Source organism: Haemaphysalis longicornis, unplaced genomic scaffold (genome assembly GCF_048455015.1).
Source record: "Haemaphysalis longicornis isolate Haplotype H1 unplaced genomic scaffold, Haemaphysalis longicornis Haplotype H1 scaffold_13, whole genome shotgun sequence".
Classification (NCBI taxonomy): Eukaryota; Metazoa; Arthropoda; class Arachnida; order Ixodida; family Ixodidae; genus Haemaphysalis; species Haemaphysalis longicornis.
This window is the reverse complement of record NW_027526233.1, coordinates 67,465,127-67,489,188: the sequence shown is the minus strand read 5'-3', so window position 1 is coordinate 67,489,188 and position 24,062 is coordinate 67,465,127. Positions and strand designations below refer to the sequence as shown.

Sequence of the window (24,062 nt, the reverse complement as noted above, 5' to 3'; positions counted from 1 at the left end):
GTAGCCTGCCCGAACGCCAGCACTCATTGAAGCAACGAGTGAGCGCTGTAACGCCCGAGTCCGGTAAAATTTCGCAGCATCTTGTTTGTGACGTTGTCGGGACCAGCCGCCGACTTGCAGTTTATAGTTTGTAATACCGCTCGTACCTCCCACTCTTCAATTTCCCCATCGAGAAGGGCGTTCTCGTCCCCCGCGTATCCCGGGAACGCCTCGGGTGGGGTGGCAGGCAGGTAACGTGCATCTAAGCGTTTTCGGACTTCGGCTTCTCCGAGCTCTTTCGTGGTTCGGTGCAGGGTTCGTGCCAAACTGTGGCGTTGCGTACCCTTGGATTTAGTCTCGTCAAGTAGATAGCGTAGGAGGTTCCAGGTGCGGCTCTTATGCATCTGTCCGACCGCTTCCTGGCAGACAGCGTGCCACTGCTGCCGACACAGAACGGCGCAGTGCTTCTCGATCTCGCGGTTGATCTTGGCGATTTTCTTTCGTAGCTTGGTGTTGTGGCGCTGGCCCTTCCAGCGCCGTCGTAAGGATTGACTCGCCTCGATCAAATGCGCCAAGCGACTGTCGACGTTAGTAACGGATTCGTCCGTTTCGATCTCTGAGGTAGCCGTTTCCGTCGCCGTCCGCAGCGCCTGCGTCCACTGCTCGATGTCTTCAATGTCTGTTGGCACGCTTTCCATGGACGTGCGGAAGGCGTTCCAGTCCGTGATGTTGTGCTTGCGCGTATTTGGGGCCTGCATTGCCGACCGTAGTGGCACGAGCACCTCGACGATGAAATGATCGCTGCCGAGGCTCTGTCCCGTGTTTCGCCACCGGGCGTGCATGCCGTTGCGAGCGGGTCTGTAGATCGTGAGATCTGGGTTCGTGTCTCGGTGGACCGACGTGCCGATGCGAGTAAATGCGGCGAAGTCGTTGAGTATGTGAAATCCGGCGTCTGTGGCTTCGTCCGAGAGGTTTCGCCCTTTGGCCTTGGTCACGGTGTAGCCCCAGTCTTGGTGGGAAGCGTTAAAGTCACCACACAAAAGTATCGTATTGTCCGTGGCCAGCTGTGGGGTCTTGTGCATGAGTGTGCGAAATCGTTGTTGGTAGTGCTTGGGATTGCTGTAGATGTTGACGATGTACGTGCTTTCTTTGCGCTTCTTGCCGGTAACGAGTTCGACGACGCAGTGTTCGATGGCACTCTTGCTCAGGAGCGCATGTTCTACGAAGGTGATTCCCTTGCGCACGAAGGTACATACCCCCTGGCTGGTGCCTTTCCCGGCCGCGCGAGCGCTAGGCGGGCTGGCATGTGATCGATAGCCAGGGAGGGTGAAGGTGCTTCGCTGTGCGTCTCCTGAAGAAGGATGACATCGGGTGGTCGTGGGGCTTGTTGGATATGCTGTTGTAAGACTGCTCGCTTGAAGTGAAAGCCGTTGCAGTTCCAATGCCAGATCAGTAGGTTACGTGGAGAATTCAGTGGTTGTCTAGCCATACTGGGCGTTACACAGAAGATGATGGATTGTGGGGACCGGCGCCGAGGGTAGCAATGGTGGCTTGAATCTGTAGTAGGGTTTCCTGCATTGACTGGACGGTTGTCTCTAGTGACTGGGCGGCTACCTGCAGTGACTTGATGTCTGCCTGCATTGTCTGGCACGTCTGCTCAAGTGCCGTGAGACGCGTGTTGATATTGGCCTTGGTCGCTTCGAGTGCTGCGAGGCGTCTGTTTGTGGCTGCTTCAAACCGGTCCAATCGTTCTTCGAGGTCGGTTCCACTTTCACCCGACGAGTCGGGGGCGCGGCGCTTGGCGCAGGCTTTGCGGACCGTGCATTCTTGGTTGCATGTGCCTTCTTCGGTTTCGACGGATGACGATCGGCTTGACGGCACTGACTGCCGTTGCTGCAGTTCGATGAGGCGCGTAAGCTTCTCATTGATCTCGGCAATGGTTGCATCTTGCTCGGCTATGCGCTGCTTGAGGCGTTCATTCTCGACGCGCAGCGCGTGCACTTCACTGTTTTGTGGCGACTGCTTGGCTTGTGACATTTGCGCTTGCTTGGGAGGAATAACATCAGCTGCGGCGATGGCGGTCGCGGCGGCAGGAGGCTTGACAATGTCAACCCACGCGACGCGCTCCTTTGATCGCGACGCGTGCCCTTTACGGCTCGGACCTCGGCTCACACTCCGGCGCTGGCTGCTGCTGCGTCGGCGGCTGCCGCTGCGTTGGCGGGAATGGCTGCGCCCTTTGCCGCCCGATGTCTTTGGTTGCAGCTGCGGGTATTCCGCTAGGCCTAAAGGCGGCGGTTCCTGGGCTTCGTTCAGGCGCTCCCATCGGCGGCGTGTAACGACGTACGGGATCTTGTAATGGTTCGTGCAGCCCGTCGCCCCCGTGGGGTGCGGGCCGCCGCACAGTTTACATTTAGGCTTACAGTCTTTGTCGTGGTTTACGCCCGGGTTTGGTGTTCCGCCGGCGAAACATACTTTTGTATTGGGGAACGGGCACACGTCGTTGCGGTGGCCCACTTTGCCGCATTGCCGACACACTTCGTAATGTTGCCTGTATAGGCTGCACTTGACGAGTATAGACCCGTATTTGACGTAGTTCGGGACTCTCTGGCCCACGAACAAGACTATGATTGTGGTTGAGGTGCCAATGCGATGTGCATCTAACGCCAGTGGATTGGCCGGGTTCACAATGTTTGCGACAATTTCTTCGGCCGTGTCGTCGACGGCAATGCCTCGTATGATGCCCTTCGCCGTTCCGTTGGGAGCCGAGCGATACGCACTGATCTCGTAGTTCCGACCGCCTACGTGGAGGCTCCGAGCGCCGGCGTACCGCCGTGCCCGTTCCTCGTCGGGGGTACTCACGATTATGATATTTTGGGCCCCATTCGTGCAGATCGTATCCCCTTGCGTTTGCGTTTTGGGCATTCCCACAGCACCTAGAACCGCCGAAATTAATATTGACGCCTCAGTCCGGGCGACGTTCAAGCCGCCACGTGGCCGCATCACGATCTTAATGTCTTCCCTCGGCAACGTGCGTGGCATGCTTGCCGCTTTAACGAGACGGGTCGCTATCCTCTTCGCGTAGGCTGCGCGATTCAGAACCGCTGGCTTCACAATCAATGGTGGGGGCGACTCACCGCGGATGTCGTTGTTCGCTGATAGCCGTTGTCGTACTTGCTTGCCGGTGACCGTCCACCCTCCGGCGTCGTCCGACGACGAGAGCTCGACTCCGGTAACGGCGACGGCTGTTCGTCCAGAGCTTCGGTCCACTCGTAGCTCTTGCTCCGTTGTCGCTGATTCGGTAGTAGTATTAGCACCGGTGTCCATGTCCATCGTTACGGCTGCAGGGTCCATCCGTGGGCTCACAGGCGGGGCTGGGCGGCCGTCGCCGCTGCAGCTCGTAGCCGTACTCGTGCTAAGCCTAGGTTAGGCTTAGTAGGGCGGCCACGCCGGGATCAGAAAATCGGCGATAACTTGCCAAATTCTCTGGTCTCCGGTCGAAATTCGGTATCGGCGTGGTCCGTGTACCTTACTGCGTTTGATGGTAATAACGAAACCGTGCTGATGGCTAATTGGCGCTCGCTAATTGTCATTAAAGCAGGAGCCGACGTGAGGCAGCTAGTCGAAGGAAAGCAGCCTGATATAAATAGCCCGGAAAGTGAAGAAGAACACAGTCGCCCAGATAGCCGAATTGGTAAGGCATTCGACATGTAATCGAAAGGCGTGGGTTCAGTCCCCACTCTGCGCGTGTTTTCTTTTCTTTCTTTTGTATATTAAAAAACTGTTTACTTTATTAACCGTAGTGAAAAAGAAAAGCGCCTAACCACACCCCTATGCCTCCTTTGGCGTTGTAGACTGCTGACCTATCTTTCTGCATTTCCTCAACGAGCCCCTCATTTCCTTACTATGTTTTTCTGCGAAAGCCTAGCGAGGGTAGCATAAGAGGGCTAGGTAGCATAAGGAAGCATAAGAGGGCTTCCCGCTAGTTACCCGCTCATGACAGGCTGTAGACGTTTGAGTCACGTCCCGGGGGTTGAAAAGAAGGTCCCCTTCTCCCCGTGTAGTCAGACTGGCGCTGGCTACCACCCTCAAGCATCAGATACACTTCAAGTAAATATAAATAGCCCAGAAAGTGAAGGAGAACACAGTCGCCCAGATAGCCGAATTGGTAAGGCATTCGACATGTAATCGAAAGGCGTGGGTTCGGTCCCCACTCTGGGCGCGTGTTTTTCTTTCTTTCTTTCTTCTGTGTATTAAAAAAAAGTTTACATTATTAACATTAGTGAAAAATAAAAAAGCCTAACCACACCCCTATGCCTCCTTCGGCGCTGTAGACTGCTGACCTATCTTTCTGTATTTCCTCAACGAGCCCCTCATTTCCTTACTATATTATTCTGCGAAAGTCTAGCGAGGGTCTCGGTTCTGGCAGCCTTAATGCCTAGGTAGCATAGGAGGGCTTCCCGTTAGTTACCCGCTCATGACAGGCTGTAGACATTTGAGTCACGCCCCGGTTGTTGAAAAGAAGGTCCCCTTCTCCCCGTGTAGTCAGAGTGGCGCTGGCTACCACCCTCAAGCATCAGATACACTTCTAGTAAATATAAATAGCCCAGAAAGTGAAGGAGAACACAGTCGCCCAGATAGCCGAATTGGTAAGGCATTCGACATGTAATCGAAAGGCGTGGGTTCGGTCCCCACTCTGGGCGCGTGCTTTTCTTTCTTTTTTTCTTTTGTATTGTAAAAAAATGTTTACTTTATTACCCGAGGGAAAAAGAAAAGAGCCTAACCACACCCCTATGCCTCTTTGGCGTTGTACACTGCTGACCTATCTTTCTGTATTTTCTCAACGAGCGCCTCATTTCCTTACTATATTATTCTGCGAAAGCCTAGCGAGGGTCTCGGTTCTGCCAGCCTTGATGCCTAGGTAGCATAAGAGGGCTTCACGCTAGTTACCCGCTCATGACAGGCTGTAGACGTTTGAGTCACGCCCCGGGGGTAGCAAAGAAGGTCCCCTTCTCCCCGTGTAGTCAGAGTGGCGCTGGCTACCACCCTCAAGCATCAGATACACTTCTAGTAAATATAAATAGCCCAGAAAGTGAAGGAGAACACAGTCGCCCAGATAGCCGAATTGGTAAGGCATTCGACATGTAATGGAAAGGCGTGCGTTCGGTCCCCACTCTGCAAGTGTTTTTCTTTCTTTCTTTCTTGTGTATATTAAAAAAAAGTTTACTTTATTAACCGTAGTGAAAAAGAAAAGAGCGTAACAACACCCCTATGCCTCCTTTGGCGTTGTAGACTGCTGACCTATCTTTCTGTATTTTCTCAACGAGCCCCTCATTTCCTTACTATATTATTCTGCGAAAGCCTAGCGAGGGTCTCGGTTCTGGCAGCCTTGATGGCTAGGTAGCATAAGAGGGCTTCCCGCTACTTACCCGCTCATGACAGGCTGTAGACGTTTGAGTCACGCCCCGGGGGTTGAAAAGAAGGTCCCCTTCTCCCCATGTAGTCAGAGTGGCGCTGGCTACCACCCTCAAGCATCAGATACACTTCTAGTAAATATAAATAGCCCAGAAAGTGAAGGAGAACACAGTCGCCCAGATAGCCGAATTGGTAAGGCATTCAACATGTAATCGAAAGGCGTGGGTTCGGTCGCCACTCTGGGCGCGTGTTTTTCTTTCTTTCTTTCTTCTGTATATTAAAAAAAAGTTTACTTTATTAACCGTAGTGAAAAAGAAAAGAGCCTAACCACACCCCTATGCCTTCTTTGGCGTTGTAGACTGCTGACCTATCTTTCTGTATTTCCTCAACGAGCCCCTCATTTCCTTACTATATTATTCTTCGAAAGCCTAGCGAGGGTCTCGGTTCTGGCAGCCTTGATGCCTAGGTAGCATAAGAGGGCTTCCCGCTAGTTACCCACTCATGACAGGCCATAGACGTTTGAGTCACGCCCCGGGGGTTGAAAAGAAGGTCCCCTTCTCCCCGTGTAGTAAGAGTGGCGCTGGCTACCACCCTCAAGCATCAGATACACTTCTAGCAAATATAAATAGCCCAGAAAGTGAAGGAGAACACAGTCGCCCAGATAGCCGAATTGGTAAGGCATTCGATATGTAATCGAAAGGCGTGGGTTCGGTCCCCACTCTGGGCGCGTGTTTTTCTTTCTTTCTTTCTTCTGTATATTAAAAAAATGTTTACTTTATTAACCGTAGTGAAAAAGAAAAAAGCCTAACCACACCCCAATGCCTCCTTTGGCATTGTAGGCTGCTGACCTATCTTTCTGTATTTCCTCAACGAGCCCCTCATTTCCTTACTATATTATTCTGCGAAAGCCTAGCGAGGGTCTCGGTTCTGGCAGCCTTGATGCCTAGGTAGCATAAGAGGGCTTCACGCTAGTTACCCGCTCATGACAGGCTGTGGACGTTTGAGTCACACCCCAGGGGTAGCAAAGAAGGTCCCCTTCTCCACGTGTAGTCAGAGTGGCGCTGGCTACCACCCTCAAGCATCAGATACACTTCTAGTAAATATAAATAACCCAGAAAGTGAAGGAGAACACAGTCGCCCAGATAGCCGAATTGGTAAGGCATTCGACATGTAATCGAAAGGCGTGGGTTCGGTCCCCACTCTGCGCGTGTTTTTCTTTCTTTCTTCTGCATATTAAAAAAAATTTTTACTTTATTAACCGTAGTGAAAAAGAAAAGAGCCTAACCACACCCCTTTCCCTCCTTTGGCGTTGTAGACTGCTGACCTATCTTTCTGTTTTTTCTCAACGAGCCCCTCATTTCCTTACCATATTATTCTGCGAAAGCCTAGCGAGGATCTCGGTTCTGGCAGCCTTGATGCCTAGGTAGCATAAGAGGGCTTCCCGCTACTTACCCGCTCATGACAGGCTGTAGACGTTTGCGTCACGCCCCGGGGGTTGAAAAGAAAGCCCCTTCTCCCCGTGTAGTCAGAGTGGCGCTGGCTACCACCCTCAAGCATCAGATACACTTCTAGTAAATATAAATAGCCCAGAAAGGGAAGGAGAACACAGTCGCCAAGATAGCCGAATTGGAAAGGCATTCGACATGTAATCGAAAGGCGTGGGTTCGGTCCCCACTCTGGGCGCGTGTTTTTCTTTCTTTCTTTCTTCTGTATATTAGAAAAAAGTTTACTTTATTAACCGTTGTGAAAAAGAAAAGAGCCTAACCACACCCCTATGCCTCCTTTGGCGTTGTAGACTGCTGACCTATCTTTCTGTATTTCCTCAATGAGCCCCTCATTTCCTTACTATATTATTCTTCGAAAGCCTAGCGAGGGTCTCGGTTCTGGCAGCCTTGATGCCTAGGTAGCATAAGAGGGCTTCCCGCTAGTTACCCGCTCATGACAGGCTGTAGACGTTTGAGTCACGCACCGGGGGTTGAAAAGAAGGTCCCCTTCTCCCCGTGTAGTCAGGGTGGCGCTGGCTACCACCCTCAAGCATCAGATACACTTCTAGTAAATATAAATAGCACAGAAAGTGAAGGAGAACACAGTCGCCCAGATAGCCGAATTGGTAAGGCATTCGACATGTAATCGAAAGGTGTGGGTTCGGTCCCCACTCTGGGCGCGTGTTTTTCTTTCTTTCTTTCATCTGTATATTAAAAAAATGTTTACTTTATTACCCGAGGAAAAAAAAGACCCTAACCACACCCCTATGCCTCCTTTGGCGTTGTAGACTGCTGACCTATCTTTCTGTATTTCCTCAACGAGCCCCTCATTTCCTTACTATATTATTCTGCGAAAGCCTAGCGAATGTCTCGGTTCTGGCAGCCTTGATGCCTAGGTAGCATAAGAGGGCTTCACGCAAGTTACCCGCTCATGACAGGCTTTAGACGTTTGAGTCACGCCCCGGGGGTAGCAAAGAAGGTCCCCTTCTCCCCGTGTAGTCAGAGTGGCGCTGGATACCACCCTCAAGCATCAGATACACTTCTAGTAAATATAAATAGCCCAGAAAGTGAAGGAGAACACAGTCGCCCAGATAGCCGAATTGGCAAGGCATTCGACATGTAATCGAAAGGTGTGGGTTCGGTCCCCACTCTGGGCGCGTGTTTTTCTTTCTTTCTTTCTTCTGTATATTAAAAAAAATGTTTACTTTATTAACCGTAGTGAAAAAGAAAAAAGCCTAACCACACCCCTATGCCTCCTTTGGCGTTGTAGACTGCTGACCTATCTTTCTGTATTTCCTCAACGAGCCCCTCATTTCCTTACTATATTATTCTGCGAAAGCCTAGCGAGGGTCTCGGTTCTGGCAGCCTTGATGCCTAGGTAGCATAAGAGGGCTTCCCGCTACTTACCCGCTCATGACAGGCTGTAGACGTTTGAGTCACGCCCTGGGGGTTGAAAAGAAGGTCCCCTTCTTCCTGTGTAGTCAGAGTGGCGCTGGCTACCACCCTCAAGCATCAGATACTCTTCTAGTAAATACAAATAGCCTAGAAAGTGAAGGAGGACACAGTCGCCCAGATAGCCGAATTGGTAAGGCATTCGACATGTAATCGAAAGGCGTGGGTTCGGTCCCCACTCTGGGCGCGTGTTTTTCTTTCTTTCTTTCTTCTGTATATTAAAAAAATGTGTACTTTATTAACCGTAGTAAAAAAGAAGAGCCTAACCACACCTCTATGCCTCCTTTGGCGTTGTAGACTGCTGACCTATCTTTCTGTATTTCCTCAACGAGCCCCTCATTTCCTTACTATAATATTCTGCGAAAGCCTAGCAAGCGTCTCGGTTCTGGCAGCCTTGATGCCTAGGTAGCATAAGAGGGCTTCCCGATTGTTACCCGCTCATGACAGGCTGTAGACGTTTGAGTCACGCCCCGGGGGATTGAAAAGAAGGTCGCTTTCTCCCCGTATAGTCAGACTGGCGCTGGCTACCACCCTCAAGCATCAGATACACTTCTAGTAAATATAAATAGCCCAGAAAGTGAAGGAGAACACAATTGCCCAGATAGCTGAATTGGTAAGGCATTCGACATGTAATCAAAAGGCGTGGGCTCGGTCCCCATTCTGGGCGCGTGTTTTTCCTTCTTTCTTTCTTCTGTATATTAAAAAAAGTTTACTTTATTAACCATAGTGAAAAAGAAAAGAGCCAAACCACACCCCTATGCCTCCTTTGGCTTTGTAGACTGCTGACCGATCTTTCTGTATTTCCTCAACGAGCCCCTCATTTCCTTACTATATTATTCTGCGAAAGCCTAGCGAGGGTCTCGGTTCTGGTAGCCTTGATGCCTAGGTACCATAGGAGGGCTTCCCGTTAGTTACCCGCTCATGACAGGCTGTAGACGTTTGAGTCACGCTCCGGGGGTTGAAAAGAAGGTCCCATTCTCCCCGTGTAGTCAGAGTGGCGCTGGCTACCACCCTCAAGCATCAGATACACTTCTAGTAAATATAAATAGCCCAGAAAGTGAAGGAGAACGCAGTTGCCCAGATAGCCGAATTGGTAAGGCATTCTACATGTAATCGAAAGGCGTGGGTTCGGTCGCCACTCTGGGCGCGTGTTTTTTTTTTTCTTTCTTTCTTCTGTATATTAAAAAAAGGTTTACTTTATTAACCGTAGTGAAAAAAAAGAGCCTAACCACACCCCTATGACTCCTTTGGTGTTGTACCCTGCTGACCTAGCTTTCTGTATTTCCTCAACAAGCCCCTCATTTCCTTACTATGTTATTCTGCGAAAGCCTAGCAAGCGTCTCGGTTCTGGCAGCCTTGATGCCTAGGTAGCATAAGAGGGCTTCCCGATTGTTACCCGCTCATGACAGGCTGTAGGCGTTTGAGTCACGCCCCGGGGGTTGAAAAGAAGGTCCCCTTCTCCCCGTATAGTCAGACTGCCGCTGGCTACCACCCTAAAGCATCAGATACACTTCTAGTAAATATAAATAGCGAAGAAAGTGAAGGAGAACACAGTTGCCCAGATAGCCGAATTGGTAAGGCATTCCACATGTAATCAAAAGGCGTGGGCTCGGTCCCCACTCTAAGCGCGTGTTTTTCTTTCTTTCTTTCATCTGTATATTGAAAAAAAGTTTACTTTATTAACCGCAGTGAAAAAGAAAAGAGCCTAACCACACCCCTATGCCTCCTTTGGCGTTGTAGACTGCTGACCTATCTTTCTGTATTTCCTCAACGAGCCCCTCATTTCCTTACTATGTTATTCTGCGAAAGCCTAGCGAGGGTCTCGGTTCTGGCAGCCTTGATGCCTAGGTAGCATAAGAGGGCTTCCCGCTAGTTACCCGCTCATGACAGGCTGTAGACGTTTGAGTCACGTCACGGGGGTTGAAAAGAAGGTCCCCTTCTCCCCGTGTAGTCCGACTGGCGCTGGCTACCACCCTCAAGCATCAGATACACTTCTAGTAAATATAAATAGCCCAGAAAGTGAAGGAGAACACAGTCGCACAGATAGCCGAATTGGTAAGGCATTCGACATGTAATCGAAAGGCGTGGGTTCGGTCCCCACTCTGGGCGCGTGTTTTTCTTTCTTTCTTTCTTCTGTATATTAGAAAAAAGTTTACTTTATTAACCGTTGTGAAAAAGAAAAGAGCCTAACCACACCCCTATGCCTCCTTTGGCGTTGTAGACTGCTGACCTATCTTTCTGTATTTCCTCAATGAGCCCCTCATTTCCTTACTATATTATTCTTCGAAAGCCTAGCGAGGGTCTCGGTTCTGGCAGCCTTGATGCCTAGGTAGCATAAGAGGGCTTCCCGCTAGTTACCCGCTCATGACAGGCTGTAGACGTTTGAGTCACGCACCGGGGGTTGAAAAGAAGGTCTCCTTCTCCCCGTGTAGTCAGGGTGGCGCTGGCTACCACCCTCAAGCATCAGATACACTTCTAGTAAATATAAATAGCACAGAAAGTGAAGGAGAACACAGTCGCCCAGATAGCCGAATTGGTAAGGCATTCGACAAGTAATCGAAAGGTGTGGGTTCGGTCCCCACTCTGGGCGCGTGTTTTTCTTTCTTTCTTTCATCTGTATATTAAAAAAATGTTTACTTTATTACCCGAGGAAAAAAAAGACCCTAACCACACCCCTATGCCTCCTTTGGCGTTGTAGACTGCTGACCTATCTTTCTGTATTTCCTCAACGAGCCCCTCATTTCCTTACTATATTATTCTGCGAAAGCCTAGCGAATGTCTCGGTTCTGGCAGCCTTGATGCCTAGGTAGCATAAGAGGGCTTCACGCTAGTTACCCGCTCATGACAGGCTTTAGACGTTTGAGTCACGCCCCGGGGGTAGCAAAGAAGGTCCCCTTCTCCCCGTGTAGTCAGAGTGGCGCTGGATACCACCCTCAAGCATCAGATACACTTCTAGTAAATATAAATAGCCCAGAAAGTGAAGGAGAACACAGTCGCCCAGATAGCCGAATTGGCAAGGCATTCGACATGTAATCGAAAGGTGTGGGTTCGGTCCCCACTCTGGGCGCGTGTTTTTCTTTCTTTCTTTCTTCTGTATATTAAAAAAAAATGTTTACTTTATTAACCGTAGTGAAAAAGAAAAAAGCCTAACCACACCCCTATGCCTCCTTTGGCGTTGTAGACTGCTGACCTATCTTTCTGTATTTCCTCAACGAGCCCCTCATTTCCTTACTATATTATTCTGCGAAAGCCTAGCGAGGGTCTCGGTTCTGGCAGCCTTGATGCCTAGGTAGCATAAGAGGGCTTCCCGCTACTTACCCGCTCATGACAGGCTGTAGACGTTTGAGTCACGCCCTGGGGGTTGAAAAGAAGGTCCCGTTCTCCCTGTGTAGTCAGAGTGGCGCTGGCTACCACCCTCAAGCATCAGATACTCTTCTAGTAAATACAAATAGCCTAGAAAGTGAAGGAGGACACAGTCGCCCAGATAGCCGAATTGGTAAGGCATTCGACATGAAATCGAAAGGCGTGGGTTCGGTCCCCACTCTGGGCGCGTGTTTTTCTTTCTTTCTTTCTTCTGTATATTAAAAAAATGTGTACTTTATTAACCGTAGTAAAAAAGAAGAGCCTAACCACACCTCTATGCCTCCTTTGGCGTTGTAGACTGCTGACCTATCTTTCTGTATTTCCTCAACGAGCCCCTCATTTCCTTACTATAATATTCTGCGAAAGCCTAGCAAGCGTCTCGGTTCTGGCAGCCTTGATGCCTAGGTAGCATAAGAGGGCTTCCCGATTGTTACCCGCTCATGACAGGCTGTAGACGTTTGAGTCACACCCCGGGGGGTTGAAAAGAAGGTCGCTTTCTCCCGGTATAGTCAGACTGGCGCTGGCTACCACCCTCAAGCATCAGATACACTTCTAGTAAATATAAATAGCCCAGAAAGTGAAGGAGAACGCAGTTGCCCAGATAGCCGAATTGGTAAGGCATTCTACATGTAATCGAAAGGCGTGGGTTCGGTCGCCACTCTGGGCGCGTGTTTTTTTTTTCTTTCTTTCTTCTGTATATTAAAAAAAGGTTTACTTTATTAACCGTAGTGAAAAAAAAGAGCCTAACCACACCCCTATGACTCCTTTGGTGTTGTACCCTGCTGACCTAGCTTTCTGTATTTCCTCAACAAGCCCCTCATTTCCTTACTATGTTATTCTGCGAAAGCCTAGCAAGCGTCTCGGTTCTGGCAGCCTTGATGCCTAGGTAGCATAAGAGGGCTTCCCGCTAGTTACCCGCTCATGACAGGCTGTAGACGTTTGAGTCACGTCACGGGGGTTGAAAAGAAGGTCCCCTTCTCCCCGTGTAGTCAGAGTGGCGCTGGCTACCACCCTCAAGCATCAGATACACTTCTAGCAAATATAAATAGCAAAGAAAGTGAAGGAGAACACAGTCGCCCAGATAGCCGAATTGGTAAGGCATTCGACATGTAATCGAAAGGCGTGGGTTCGGTCCCCACTCTGGGCGCGAGTTTTTCTTTCTTTCTTTCTTCTTTATATTAAAAAAAATGTTTACTTTATTAACCGTAGTGAAAAAGAAAAGAGCCTAAACACACCCCTATGCCTCCTTTGGCGTTGTAGACTGCTGACCTATCTTTCTCTATTTCCTCAACGAGCCCCTCATTTCCTTACTATATTATTCTGCGAAAGCCTAGCCAGGGTCTCGGTTCTGGCAGCCTTGATGCCTAGGTAGCATAAGAGGGCTTCCCGCTAGTTACCCGCTCATGACAGGCTGTAGACGTTTGAGTCACGCCCCGGGGGTTGAAAAGAAGGTCCCCTTCTCCCCGTATAGTCAGACTGCCGCTGGCTACCACCCTAAAGCATCAGATACACTTCTAGTAAATATAAATAGCGAAGAAAGTGAAGGAGAACACAGTTGCCCAGATAGCCGAATTGGTAAGGCATTCCACATGTAATCAAAAGGCGTGGGCTCGGTCCCCACTCTAAGCGCGTGTTTTTCTTTCTTTCTTTCATCTGTATATTGAAAAAAAGTTTACTTTATTAACCGCAGTGAAAAAGAAAAGAGCCTAACCACACCCCTATGCCTCCTTTGGCGTTGTAGACTGCTGACCTATCTTTCTGTATTTCCTCAACGAGCCCCTCATTTCCTTACTAAGTTATTCTGCGAAAGCCTAGCGAGGGTCTCGGTTCTGGCAGCCTTGATGCCTAGGTAGCATAAGAGGGCTTCCCGCTAGTTACCCGCTCATGACAGGCTGTAGACGTTTGAGTCACGTCACGGGGGTTGAAAAGAAGGTCCCCTTCTCCCCGTGTAGTCAGAGTGGCGCTGGCTACCACCCTCAAGCATCAGATACACTTCTAGCAAATATAAATAGCAAAGAAAGTGAAGGAGAACACAGTCGCCCAGATAGCCGAATTGGTAAGGCATTCGACATGTAATCGAAAGGCGTGGGTTCGGTCCCCACTCTGGGCGCGTGTTTTTCTTTCTTTCTTTCTTCTTTATATTAAAAAAAATGTTTACTTTATTAACCGTAGTGAAAAAGAAAAGAGCCTAAACACACCCCTATGCCTCCTTTGGCATTGTAGACTGCTGACCTATCTTTCTCTATTTCCTCAACGAGCCCCTCATTTCCTTACTATATTATTCTGCGAAAGCCTAGCCAGGGTCTCGGTTCTGGCAGCCTTGATGCCTAGGTAGCATAAGAGGGCTTCCCGCTAGTTACCCGCTCATGACAGGCTGTAGACGTTTGAGTCACGCCCCGGGGGTTGAAAAGAAGGTCCCCTTCTCCTCGTGTAGTCAGAGTGGCGCTGGCTACCACCCTCAAGCATCAGATACACTTCTAGTAAATATAAATAGCCCATAAAGTGAAGGAGAACACAGTCGCCCAGATAGCCGAATTGGTAAGGCATTCGACATGTAATCGAAAGGCGTGGGTTCGGTCCCCACTCTGGGCGCGTGTATTAATTTCTTTCTTTCTTCTGTATATTCAAAAAAGTTTACTTTATTAACCATAGTGAAAAAAAAGAGCCTAACCACACCCCTATGCCTCCTTTGGCATTGTAGACTGCTGACCTATCTTTCTGTATTTCCTCAACGAGCCCCTCATTTCCTTACTATATTATTCTGCGACAGCCTAGCCAGGGTCTCGGTTCTGGCAGCCTTGATGCCTAATTAGCATAAGAGGGCTTCCCGTTAGTTACCCGCTCATGACAGGCTGTAGACGTTTGAGTCACGCACGGGGGGTTGCAAAGAAGGTCCCCTTGGCCCCGTGTAGTCAGAGTGGCACAGGCTACCACCCTCAAACACCAGATACACTTCTAGTAAATATAAATAGCCTAGAAAGTGAAGGAGAACACAGTCGCCCAGATAGCCGAATTGGTAAGGCATTCGACATCTAATCGAAAGGCGTGGGTTCGGTCCCCACTTTGGACGCGTGTTTTTCTTTCTTTCTTTCTTTTATACATTAAAAAAATGTTTACTTTATTACCCCAAGGAAAAAGAAAATAGCCTAACCACACCCCTATGCCTCCTTTGGCGTTGTAGACTGCTCACCTATCTTTCTGTATTTCCACAACGAGCCCCTCATTTCCTTACTATATTATTCTGCGAAAGCCTAGCGAGGGTCTCGGTTCTGGCAGCCTTGATGCCTAGGTAGCATGAGAGGGCTTCCTGCTAGTTACCCGCCAATGACAGGCTGTAGACGTTTGAGTCACACCCCGGGGGTTCCAAAGAAGGTCCCCTTCTCCCCGGGTAGTCAGAGTGGCGCTGGCTACCACCCTCAAGCATCAGATACACTTCTAGTAAATATAAATAGCCCAGAAAGTGAAGGAGAACACAGTAGCCCGGATAGCCGAATTGGTAAGGCATTCGACATGTAATCGAAATTCGTGGGTTCGGTCCCCACTCTGGGCGCCTGTTTTTCTTTCTTTCTTTCTTCTGTATATTAAAAAAAAGTTTACTTTATTAACCGTAGTGAAAAAGAAAAGAGCCTAACCACACCCCTATGCCTTCTTTGGCGTTGTAGACTGCTGACCTAACTTTCTGTATTTCCTCAACAAGCCCCTCATTTCCTTACTATATTATTCTGCAAAAGCCTAGCGAGGGTCTCGGCTCTGGCAGCCTTGATGCCTAGGTAGCATAAGAGGGCTTCCTGCTTGTTACCCGCTCATGACAGGCTGTAGACGTTTGAGTCACGCACCGGGGGTTGAAAAGAAGGTCCCCTTCTCCTGTGTAGTCAGGGTGGCGCTGGCTACCACCCTCAAGCAACAGATACACTTCTAGTAAATATAAATAGCCTAGAAAGTGAAAGAGAACACAGTCGCCCAGATAGCCGAATTGGTAAGGCATTCGACATGTAATCGAAAGGCGTGGGTTCCGTCCCCACTCTGGGCGCGTGTTTTTCTTTGTTTCTTTTTCCGTATATTAAAAAAATGTTTACTTTATTAACCGTAGTGAAAAAGAAAAGAGCCTAACCACACCCCTATGCCTCATTTGGCATTGTAGACTGCTGACCTATCTTTCTGTATTTCCTCAACGAGACCCTCATTTCCTTACCATATTATTCTGCGAAAGCCTGGCGAGGGTCTCGGTTCTGGCAGCCTTGATGCCTAGGTAGCATAAGAGGGCTTCCCGCTAGTTACCTGCTCATGACAGGCTGTAGACGTTTGAGTCACGCACCGGGGGTTGAAAAGAAGGTCCCCTTCTCCCCGTGTAGTCAGGGTGGCGCTGGCTACCACCCTCAAGCATCAGATACACTTCTAGTAAATATAAATACCCCAGAAAGTGAAGGAGAACACTGTCGCCCAGATAGCCGAATTGGTAAGGCATTCGACATGTAATCGAAAGGTGTGGTTTCGGTCCCCACTCTGGGCGCGTGTTTTTCTTTCTTTTTTTCTTCTGTATATTAAGAAAAATGTTTACTTTATTAACCGTAATGAAAAAGAAAAGAGCCTAAACACACCCCTATGCCTCCTTTGGCGTTGTAGACTGCTGACCTATCTTTCTCTATTTCCTCAACGAGGCCCTCATTTCCTTACTATATTATTCTGCGAAAGCCTAGCCAGGGTCTCGGTTCTGGCAGCCTTGATGCCTAGGTAGCATAAGAGGGCTTCCCGCTAGTTACCCGCTCATGACAGGCTGTAGACGTTTGAGTCACGCCCCGGGGGTTGAAAAGAAGGTCCCCTTCTCCTCGTGTAGTCAGAGTGGCGCTGGCTACCACCCTCAAGCATCAGATACACTTCTAGTAAATATAAATAGCCCATAAAGTGAAGGAGAACACAGTCGCCCAGATAGCCGAATTGGTAAGGCATTCGACATGTAATCGAAAGGCGTGGGTTCGATCCCCACTCTGGGCGCGTGTATTAATTTCTTTCTTTCTTCCGTATATTCAAAAAAGTTTACTTTATTAACCATAGTGAAAAAAAAAGAGCCTAAACACACCCCTATGCCTCCTTTGGCATTGTAGACTGCTGACCTATCTTTCTGTATTTCCTCAACGAGCCCCTCATTTCCTTACTATATTATTCTGCGAAAGCCTAGCCAGGGTCTCGGTTCTGGCAGCCTTGATGCCTAGGTAGCATAAGAGGGCTTCCCGCTAGTTACCCGCTAATGACAGGCTGAGACGTTTGAGTCACGCACGGGGGGTTGGAAAGAAGGTCCCCTTGGCCCCGTGTAGTCAGAGTGGAACAGGCTACCACCCTCAAACATCAGATACACTTCTAGTAAATATATATAGCCCAGAAAGTGAAGGAGAACACTGTCGCCCAGATAGCCGAATTGGTATGGAATTCGACATGTAATCGAAAGGCGTGGGTTCGGTCCCCACTCTGGGCGCGTGTTTTTCTTTCTTCTTTCTTCTGTATATAAAAAATGTTTACTTTATTAACCGTAGTGAAAAAGGAAAAAGCCTAACCACACCCCTATGCCTCATTTGGCGTTGTAGACGGCTGACCTATCTTTCTCTATTTCCTCAACGAGCCCCTCATTTCCTTACTATATTATTCTGCGAAAGCCTAGCCAGGGTCTCGGTCCTGGCAGCCTTGATGCCTAGGTAGCATAAGAGGGCTTCCCGCTAGTTACCCGCTAATGACAGGCTGTAGACGTTTGAGTCACGCACGGGGGGTTGCAAAGAAGGTCCCCTTGGCCCCGTGTAGTCAGAGTGGCACAGGCTACCACCCTCAAACATCAGATACACTTCTAGTAAATATAAATAGCCCAGAAAGTGAAGGAGAACACAGTCGCCAAGATAGCCGAATTGGTAAGGCATTCGACATCTAATCGAAAGGCGTGGGTTCGGCCCCCACTCTGGGCGCGTGTTTTTCTTTCTTTCTTTCCTCTGTATATTAAAAAAATGTTTACTTTATTAACCGTAGTGAAAAAGAAAAGAGCCTAACCACACCCCTATGCCTCCTTTGGCGTTGTAGACTGCTGACCTATCTTTCTCTATTTCCTCAACGAGCCCCTCCTTTCCTTACTATATTATTCTGCGAAAGCCTAGCCAGGGTCTCGGTTCTGGCAGCCTTGATGCCTAGGTAGCATAAGAGGGCTTCCCGTTAGTTACCCGCTCATGACAGGGTGTAGACGTTTGAGTCACGCTCCGGGGGTTGCAAAGAAGGTCCCCTTGTCCCCGTGTAGTCAGAGTGGCGCTGGCTACCACCCTCAAGCATCAGATACACTTCTAGTAAATATAAATAGCCCAGAAAGTGAAGGAGAACACAGTCGCCAAGATAGCCGAATTGGTAAGGCATTCGACATCTAATCGAAAGGCGTGGGTTCGGCCCCCACTCTGGGCGCGTGTTTTTCTTTCTTTCTTTCCTCTGTATATTAAAAAAATGTTTACTTTATTAACCGTAGTGAAAAAGAAAAGAGCCTAACCACACCCCTATGCCTCCTTTGGCGTTGTAGACTGCTGACCTATCTTTCTCTATTTCCTCAACGAGCCCCTCATTTCCTTACTATATTATTCTGCAAAAGCCTAGCGAGGGTCTCGGCTCTGGCAGCCTTGATGCCTAGGTAGCATAAGAGGGCTTCCCGCTAGTTACCCGCTCATGACAGGCTGTAGACGTTTGAGTCACGCACCGGGGGTTGAAAAGAAGGTCCCCTTCTCCCGTGTAGTCAGGGTGGCGCTGGCTACCACCCTCAAGCATCAGATACACTTCTAGTAAATATAAATAGCCCGGAAAGTGAAGGAGAACACAGTTGCCCAGATAGCCGAATTGGTAAGGCATTCGACATGTAATCGAAAGGCGTGGGTTCGGTCCCCCCTCTGGGCGCGTGTTTTTCTTTCTTTCTTTCTTCCGTATATTAAAAAAAAGTTTACTTTATTAACCATAGTGAAAAAAAAGAGCCTAACCACACCCCTATGCCTCCTTTGGCATTGTAGACTGCTGACCTATCTTTCTGAATTTCCTCAACGAGCCCGTCATTTCCTTACTATATTATTCTGCGACAGCCTAGCCAGGGTCTCGGTTCTGGCAGCCTTGATGCCTAGGTAGCATAAGAGGGCTTCCCGTTAGTTACCCGCTCATGACAGGCTGTAGACGTTTGAGTCACGCACGGGGGGTTGCAAAGAAGGTCCCCTTGGCCCCGTGTAGTCAGAGTGGCGCAGGCTACCACCCTCAAACATCAGATACACTTCTAGTAAATATAAATAGCCTAGAAAGTGAAGGAGAACACAGTCGCCCAGATAGCCGAATTGGTAAGGCATTCGACATCTAATAGAAAGGCGTGGGTTCGGTCCCCACTTTGGACGCGTGTTTTTCTTTCTTTCTTTCTTTTATACATTAAAAAAATGTTTACTTTATTACCCCAAGGAAAAAGAAAATAGCCTAACCACACCCCTATGCCTCCTTTGGCTTTGTAGACTGCTCACCTATCTTTCTGTATTTCCTCAACGAGCCCCTCATTTCCTTACTATATTATTCTGCGAAAGCCTAGCGAGGGTCTCGGTTCTGGCAGCCTTGATGCCTAGGTAGCCTAAGAGGGCTTCCCGCTAGTTACCCGCCAATGACAGGCTGTAGACGTTTGAGTCACACCCCGGGGGTTCCAAAGAAGGTCCCCTTCTCCCCGGGTAGTCAGAGTGGCGCTGGCTACCACCCTCAAGCATCAGATACACTTCTAGTAAATATAAATAGCCCAGAAAGTGAAGGAGAACACAGTCGCCCAGATAGCCGAATTGGTAAGGCATTCGACATGTAATCGAAATTCGTGGGTTCGGTCACCACTCTGGGCGCGTGTTTTTCTTTCTTTCTTTCTTCTGTATATTAAAAAAAAGTTTACTTTATTAACCGTAGTGAAAAAGAAAAGAGCCTAACCACACCCCTATGCCTTCTTTGGCGTTGTAGACTGCTGACCTAACTTTCTGTATTTCCTCAACAAGCCCCTCATTTCCTTACTATATTATTCTGCAAAAGCCTAGCGAGGGTCTCGGCTCTGGCAGCCTTGATGCCTAGGTAGCATAAGAGGGCTTCCTGCTAGTTACCCGCTCATGACAGGCTGTAGACGTTTGAGTCACGCACCGGGGGTTGAAAAGAAGGTCCCCTTCTCCTGTGTAGTCAGGGTGGCGCTGGCTACCACCCTGAAGCAACAGGTACACTTCTAGTAAATATAAATAGCCTAGAAAGTGAAAGAGAACACAGTCGCCCAGATAGCCGAATTGGTAAGGCATTCGACATGTAATCGAAAGGCGTGGGTTCGGTCCCCACTCTGGGCGCGTGTTTTTCTTTGTTTCTTTCTTCCGTATATTAAAAAAAATGTTTACTTTATTAACCGTAGTGAAAAAGAAAAGTGCCTAACCACACCCCTATGCCTCATTTGGCATTGTAGACTGCTGACCTATCTTTCTGTATTTCCTCAACGAGACCCTCATTTCCTTACTATATTATTCTGCGAAAGCTTGGCGAGGGTCTCGGTTCTGGCAGCCTTAATGCCTAGGTAGCATAAGAGGGCTTCCCGCTAGTTACCTGCTCATGACAGGCTGTAGACTTTTGAGTCACGCACCGGGGGTTGAAAAGAAGGTCCCCTTCTCCCCGTGTAGTCAGGGTGGCGGAGGCTACCACCCTCACGCATCAGATACACTTCTAGTAAATATAAATACCCCAGAAAGTGAAGGAGAACACTGTCGCCCAGATAGCCGAATTGGTAAGGCATTCGACATGTAATCGAAAGGTGTGGTTTCGGTCCCCACTCTGGGCGCGTGTTTTTCTTTCTTTTTTTCTTCTGTATATTAAGAAAAATGTTTACTTTATTAACCGTAGTGAAAAAGAAAAGAGCCTAAACACACCCCTATGCCTCCTTTGGCGTTGTAGACTGCTGACCTATCTTTCTCTATTTCCTCAACGAGCCCCTCATTTCCTTACTATATTATTCTGCGAAAGCCTAGAGAGGGTCTCGGTTCATGGCAGCCTTGATGCCTAGGTAGCATAAGAGGGCTTCCCGCTAGTTTCCCGCTCATGACAGGCTGTAGACGTTTGAGTCACGCCCCGGGGGTTGAAAAGAAGGTCCCCTTCTCCCCGTGTAGTCAGAGTGGCGCTGGCTACCACCCTCAAGCATCAGATACACTTCTAGTAAATATAAATAGCCCAGAAAGTGAAGGAGAACACAGTCGCCCAGATAGCCGAATTGGTAAGGCATTCGACATCTAATCGAAAGGCGTGGGTTCGGTCCCCACTTTGGACGCGTGTTTTTCTTTCTTTCTTTCTTTTATACATTAAAAAAATGTTTACTTTATTACCCGAGGGAAAAAGAAAAGAACCTAACCACACCCCTATGCCTCCTTTGGTGTTGTAGACTGCTAACCTATCTTTCTGTATTTCCTCAACGAGCCCCTCATTTCCTTACTATATTATTCTTCGAAAGCCTAGCGAGGGTCTCGGTTCTGGCAGCCTTGATGCCTAGGTAGCATAAGAGGGCTTCCCACTAGTTACCCGATCATGACAGGCTGTAGACGTTTGAGTCACGCCCCGGGGGTTGAAAACAAGGTCCCCTTCTCCCCGTGTAGTAAGAGTGGCGCTGGCTACCACCCTCAAGCATCAGATACACTTCTAGTAACTATAAATAGCCCAGAAAGTGAAGGAGAACACAGCCGCCCAGAGAGCCGAATTGGTAAGGCATTCGACATGTAATCGAAAGGCGTGGGTTCGGTCCCCACTCTGGGCGCGTGTTTTCTTTCTTTCTTTCTTCTGTATATTAAAAAAATGTTTACTTTATTAACCGTAGTGAAAAAGAAAAAAGCCTAACCACACCCCTATGCCTCCTTTGGCGTTGTAGACTGCTGACCTATCTTTCTGTATTTCCTCAACGAGCCCCTCATTTCCTTACTATAATATTCTGCGAAAGCCTAGCGAGGGTCTCGGTTCTGGCAGCCTTGATGCCTAGGTAGCATAAGTGGGCTTCCCGTTAGTTACCCGCTCATGACAGGATGTAGACGTTTGAGTCACGCCCCGGGGGTTGAAAAGAAGGTCCCCTTCTCCCCGTGTAGTCAGGGTGGCGCTGGCTACTACCCTCAAGCATCAGATACACTTCTAGTAAATATAAATACCCCAGAAAGTGAAGGAGAACACTGTCGCCCAGATAGCCGAATTGGTAAGGTATTCGACATGTAATCGAAAGGTGTGGTTTCGGTCCCCACTCTGGGCGCGTGTTTTTCTTTCTTTTTTTCTTCTGTATATTAAAAAAAATGTTTACTTTATTAACCGTAGTGAAAAAGAAAAGAGCCTAACCACACCCCTATGCCTTCTTTGGCGTTGTAGACTGCTGACCTAACTTTCTGTATTTCCTCAACAAGCCCCTCATTTCCTTACTATATTATTCTGCAAAAGCCTAGCCAGGGTCTCGGTTCTGGCAGCCTTGATGCCTAGGTAGCATGAGAGGGCTTCACGCTAGTTACCCGCTCATGACAGGCTTTAGACGTTTGAGTCACGCCCCGGGGGTAGCAAAGAAGGTCCCCTTCTCCCCGTGTAGTCAGAGTGGCGCTGGATACCACCCTCAAGCATCAGATACACTTCTAGTAAATATAAATATAGCGTAGCCAAATATAGCGTAGCCAAAGAAGAATGAGCGGAAGCTTTCCCACCTAGTGCTGGCGATTGAGTTTCGTTGTAAGTGCAGCTTTCAGTTGCCTGTGCAAGCGTTTCACCATTTCGTTTTTGTCAGGTTGGTAGGCGGTTGTATGCTGCAGCCTCGTGCCGAGGAAGGTCGAAAGCGCGGAAAAGCGGTTGCTCTGGAATCGCCGTCCCCGGTCAGTTGTTATGCGGGTGGGGCAGCCAAAGCGGGACATGCATGTCTGAATAAAGGCATGCGCGACGATCTCAGCTTCGGGCCATCCGCTGTATTTGTCGATGCATGTGAGCAGGTAACTAAAACATTGGCAAGGCGGTAGCGGTCCCCCCAAGTCGAGGGGAACGTGGTCAAACCGCGACTCAGGAGTCGAAATTCCTGTAGTGCAACCCGAGTATGGCGAGCTAACTTCCCTTGCTGACACGTTTCACATGTCCGAGCCAAACGTCGCACGTCCGCGTTGACGCCGGGCCAAACGAAGCGTTCTATTTTGAGCCGCTGGGTGGCGCGGACACCAGGGTGGCTGATGGAGTGGAAAGTGTTGAATACCACTCGGCGACAATTCAGTGGGACGATAGGTCGTGGGGTTGCCTGGGCAGTATCGCAGGTTTTTGTGCCCTGGACGTAGAGAAGTGCCACCTCAGAAACCACCAGTGAAGATCCTCCATCTTTTTGTCTCGTCAACTTATTGTCCTCCCTCTGAGCCGCGGCCATCGCCTCGAAGTCCAGGATTTTATGCCAGTAGCGTTGATGCGAGACAAGGCGTCGGCTGCTTCATTTTCGGCCCCGGGAAAGTTGCTGTTGTCTGTAGAAAACTGAGAGATGAATGAGAGCTGAAAAAATTCTCGTTGTGAGTACGAGGAACTGTTGTGTTGAATACGTCGGTGAGGGGCTTCTGTTCTGTCAAGATGTAGAACTCACGCCTTCGATGAAGTAGCTAAAATGCTTAATGGAGCAATAAATTGCGAGAATCTCCCTTCCAAAAGTGCTGTACCGTACTTCTGGAGGATTAAGGCGTTTGTAAAAGAAGCCCACTGGCTTCCACTGTGTACTCTCCTGTTGCTGCAGCGCTGCTCCGACGGATGTGGAGGAGGCTTCCACCATGAGGGTGTAGGCGCGTCAGGGAGTGGATGAATGAGAAAGGTAGCCGCGGCCAGCTCGTCCTTAGCTTTCTGGAAAGTGTTCGGGTGTTAGTCAGACCAACAAAGTTCTGGGGCCTTTTGGTCGTCTCGGCGCAGCATGTCGGTCAATGGCGGGAGTGCTTGAGCACAAGACGGAATGAACCGGCGGTGGAGGTTTAAGCGCTGGACACATGTACGATTTGTACACGCGATTCGCATGCGACTGGTCGTCACGACTGTCACCACGACTAGTCGTACGCGTGAATTTGAGACACATGACCCGATGCGTGCATGCGATGCGTCGTCGGCGTCGCTCCGCCCACCGTTTTTGCTCCATGGTCAACTACGACTATCGCTGAGCTGAATTTGTAGATTCCGCGCGTTTAATCGCAAAAAAAGGATAAAGCAGGCAATCGTGAAGCGTTTCCTGCCTTCGGAAACAGTTCGCGCACACGCCGGCCGCGCCTGCCAGCTCGGACACTCAGCGGCTCGAACAGGCGCAGACCACGGTAGCAACCGCTTGTCGCTGCTCTTCTGAATCAATCTGGTCGTTAAAAT

The 24,062-nt window shown here is 49.1% G+C and overlaps 5 non-coding genes across 5 annotated transcripts; all 5 read left to right on the top strand.

Moving 5' to 3' along the window:
* The first annotated feature begins 10,845 nt into the window (after positions 1 to 10,845).
* Positions 10,846 to 10,917, top strand: Trnat-agu (transfer RNA threonine (anticodon AGU)). Its single transcript has one exon. It is a non-coding gene; the product is annotated as a tRNA-Thr (tRNA).
* An 888-nt stretch (positions 10,918 to 11,805) lies between these two features.
* Trnas-uga (transfer RNA serine (anticodon UGA)) lies at positions 11,806 to 11,877 on the top strand. Its single transcript has one exon. It is a non-coding gene; the product is annotated as a tRNA-Ser (tRNA).
* A 2,811-nt stretch (positions 11,878 to 14,688) lies between these two features.
* Trnar-ucu (transfer RNA arginine (anticodon UCU)) lies at positions 14,689 to 14,760 on the top strand. Its single transcript has one exon. It is a non-coding gene; the product is annotated as a tRNA-Arg (tRNA).
* A 1,850-nt stretch (positions 14,761 to 16,610) lies between these two features.
* On the top strand, positions 16,611 to 16,682 carry Trnat-ugu (transfer RNA threonine (anticodon UGU)). The gene has a single exon. It is a non-coding gene; the product is annotated as a tRNA-Thr (tRNA).
* A 4,249-nt stretch (positions 16,683 to 20,931) lies between these two features.
* Positions 20,932 to 21,003, top strand: Trnar-ucu (transfer RNA arginine (anticodon UCU)). The gene has a single exon. It is a non-coding gene; the product is annotated as a tRNA-Arg (tRNA).
* The last annotated feature ends 3,059 nt before the right edge of the window (positions 21,004 to 24,062 follow it).